Below are 4133 nucleotides of genomic sequence, written 5' to 3'. Positions count from 1 at the left end.
CCCTGCACCTGATCCTGTCTTCTCCTCAGTCTGACATTCTCCGCAGACGGTCCCTACCTTCTGCCCCAGACTTTGTTGCAGAACCTCCTGGGAGCCTCACATACTCCATGATATTCCCAGGGCAGGTTTTGGTCCTCACCTCTGGGACCTCATACTCCGCTCCACTGTCATGTGGCAAACTTCTTTTCATTTTCGACTCGCACATGTCCTCATATAGTTGCTGTTGCAACTATGATTAGAACAAAGTACATCCTTGAGCAGGGGGTGGTTGGGTAATGTCCATTGCCACAGATCAAATGTCCTCTGGCAGTGGGGAGCTACCTGGGCAGGGCCTGCAGGTTTTCCTGGGGAATGTTTTGTTCACATTTTTAAAGTTTGCTATATTTTTGGGCCCCAGCAGTGCTGGTGTGCCCATGGAATCATTTGATGAAGACTTCAGTGTGTGAGGTCATGAATGAGGCACAATTTGGGCCATTGGCAAGTTTGGGATAGGACAGGGCATAGGTTTGGTATCAACCATAGCTGTGTGTCCTGGTTCATCATGCAGCCTTGTCCCCTCTCCATGTTCCCTCTCTGCTCCTTGCGACAGAGCTAGGTGTTCAGACTGGGGAGATAATCCTAGAGGAGGGTGTGAGTCAGTGTCTGGAGGAGGAGTGAGGGGTGGCCTCAGCATCTTGGTCCTCACATGATTATCCAGAGCCCAGGACTGTCAGTGGAGGTGTGAGCTTTTACTTTTTTTTTTTGACACAGAGCCTCTAGCTGTCACTCTGGGTAGAGTGAAGTGGCATCACAGCTCACAGCAACCTCTAACTCCTGGGCTCAAGTGATTCTCCTGCCTCAACCTCCCAAGTAGCTGGGACTACAGGCGCCCACCACAACGCCTGGCTATTTTTTCGTTGCAGTTGTCACTGTTGTTTGGCGGGCCTGGGCTGGATTTAAACCCGGTAGCTCAGGTGTATGTGGCTGGTGCCTTAGCCGCTTGAGCCACAGGCACGGGGCCACTTTTACTTTGTAAAAGCTGAGTCCTGCGGAGTCTGAGTGGCTCCATGGAGGCTGAGACACAGCCCTTGTTTTCACCTATGTGCCAGCTTCATGAGGTACTGTGAAGGCAGAGAACTGTCCTGTCCATGCTGGGTGCCTTGCCCTTGGCCAGAAGGCAGCCCTGGTTAGGGTATAGAGTTCAGCCTGTGGGGTGAACTTCACCCAGGACCAGACTGTGTCACATCATGAAGAGAAGTGACAGTGTGCCCTGTCTGGTGGCAGCTTGTGGGGTCCCTGAAATGGGACCTGTTAGGAACCTGTCATAGTCTGGACAGGACGTGAGTCTCACGGAGTCCTCTTGAGGCATTGGGAGTGGGACTGTGAGACCCCCCCCACACACAATCATGGTCATCACTGGGGACAGAAAGTGAGGCCTCTGGGGTGAAGATACTGCAGGAAGTTGGGGTGAGGAGGGAGGGGAAAGAGTAAGGAGCTCACAGTGGGTGAGGCGGCTGTCAGAGAGGCCTGAGTGAGGGGGGCTGAGAAGGGCTCCAGCCGATGAGGGGCACACCCTGTGAGTGGAGATCCTAAAGCTGGGTTTCACCACCTCTCCTGGAGTGTAGATGGCTTATCTGCACATGCGCAGAGGAAGTTCTGGGCTGCTGGATGGCGCTGTTGACTCCATTAGCCAGTGGAGAGTGGTGTCCACCGTGGCCCTGAGTGAGGATGCCAAGGCCAGTGTCTTCTCTGTCATGAGCAAGAAAAAGGGCAAATTGTAGTTGGGGTGGTCTAGAATAGGAGCCAGGGAGGGTTGGTGTTTGATTTCCTCAAAGAAGTATTGAGTTTTGGAAGTGCAATAAATAGTGGCATCTGGGTTAGATTCTATAAGAAGTTTATAAAGTGGTTGATCAAGCAGGAAAAAAAAAAAGGGAGCCAGGCATGGCAGTGGGCTGGAAGTGCCAAGAACTTACATAATCGGTGGCGCCTGTAGCACAGTGGTTACTGTGCTGGCCACATACACCAATGCTGGCAGGTCCCAACCCAGCCTGGGCCAGCTAAAACAACAATGACAATTGCAACAACAGAAAAATAGTCGGGCTTTGTGGTGGGCACCTGTAGTCCCAAGTACTCGGGAGGCTAAGGAAAGAGAATCACTTAAACCCAAGAGTTTGAGGTTTCCATGAGTTTTGACGCCATGGCAATCTACCCAGGGTGACAGCTTGAGATTCTGTCTCAAAGAAAAAAAAAAGAAGTTAAGTAATCATCTCTTCATTGCGGGAATGGGAAAAGTTAAAATGCCTTGGATTCACTTAGGGTCCAGACTCAGACTGTGGGGGGTGTTAAGAGGTGACCGAGGCACTTCACAGAGGTTGCACAGACTTGGATCTTTTGTTTGGAGACCTGGTGTCCCCTGGAAGCCAACGTGTTAAGGAGGTGAAGGGTGTTTGGAAACAAACATCCTCTGGAGGGGGCACCCTTATCCTACAGCAAGGCGGACCCAGTAGGGGACATAGTGTTAGCCAAGTCTGCTTTGATAACTGAGGAGAAGCAGGTGGAACTCTCAGGATATCCTGAGGGGCCGTGCAGGGGTGTTGTTGGGTGCCCCAAGTGAAGGCCACAGGTACTGACTTCTGTGCCTGCAGGAACACTGAGAGGGGCACTGCAGAGATGGACAGTTGAAAATAGACACAGCTGGGAGGAAGGTGTGGAAGAAGTGTATGTGGGACTGGGACTGCAGGGTGGGAGGTAGGACCATGTTGTAGGAGTTCTGTGACCGTGCACGAAACTCCAACCTGACCCATTTGGTTTCTGTTCAGGTAGGATGGGTGTATTACAAGGGCTAATGAGGGAGGGAGGAAGAGAGAGAGAGAGAGAGAGAGAGAGAAAACAAACATATCCCAAGTGAAAAACAGAGAAATTCAGTAATAGCGTAACAGAAGGGAGCAAATATGAACAACATACAATCAGGAAGCAGGTCCTTGGGGGAAATTTAACTCAGGTACAAATGGAAACTTGAATAAAATAGGATAGGGTGGCTGGGCATTCACCCACTCTGGGTGGGGAGAGAAACCTCCCAGCGTGTTGAAGTCAGCCTGTCCCATCCTGGGATAGAACTCGGAGTCTGGAGCTGCACACGGTCTGTTACTCCCACCCCTGGTACCTGGCCAACCTGGGACAAGGTACTTTGTGCCTCAGTCCTTAATTTCTATGAGAAAAAATGTGGAAGAGGACCTACTATGGAGGTATTTGTAGGAGAACAGAATTTGATAATGCTTGCATAGAAGTAAATAGAAAGGGGAAAGCGCTGGCAGAGATTTTTTTTTTTGAGACAGTCTCACTTTGTGGCCCCTGGTAGAATGCTGTGGCAGTCATAGCTCGCAGCAACTTCAAACTGTTCTCTTGCCTCAGCCTCCCTAGTAGCTGGGACTACAGGTGCCCACCACAATACCTGGCTGGCTCAGGTTGGTCTCGAACCCATGAGTTCAGTCAATCCACCTGCCTCAGCCACCCAAGTGCTGGAATTACAGGCATGCGCCACCGCGCCTGCCCTACTGGCAGTGTTTTTGTGGAATTTTTAAAAATATATTTACATGGATAGATTTGAAGAGCATTCTTCTTAGTTAATATTTCAAGAATAAAAGGTAAGCATCCCATGTACTCAATAATAAATTTAAACTAGTAGATTGACAACTATGGGCTCACAGGAGACAAAAATCATAATTAAACTCAAGAGGGGGGAGGCGGATTGGTGTGCTCTCACCTATCAGGAACATTGTAAGGGTTTTTGGCATACCTCCTGAGTGATGGGCACAACTATGTCTTGGAGTTTACCTAACAAATGGGAACAATGTAACCTAATCGTTAATCATACGTACCCTCATATTAATCCAAAAGAAAAAATTCTTTTTTTCTAATATATATAATAACATTAAAAAATGGTCATTTTTTAATTTTCTTTTTTGGATTTTTAAAAATTATTGACAAATAATAATTGTACTTTTTTTTTTTAGAGACAGAGTTTCACTTTGCTGCCCTCGTAAAGTGTTATGGCGTCACAGCTCACAGCAACCTCCAACTCCTGGGCTTAGGCGATTGTCTTGCCTCAGCCTCTCAAGTAACTGGGACTACAGGTGCCCGCCACAACCGGCTAT

The sequence above is a fragment of the Otolemur garnettii genome, unplaced genomic scaffold, assembly GCF_000181295.1.
Source record: "Otolemur garnettii isolate 467f Iridium unplaced genomic scaffold, OtoGar3 scaffold00212, whole genome shotgun sequence".
Classification (NCBI taxonomy): domain Eukaryota; kingdom Metazoa; phylum Chordata; class Mammalia; order Primates; family Galagidae; genus Otolemur; species Otolemur garnettii.
Note: the sequence above shows the minus strand (reverse complement) of the source record.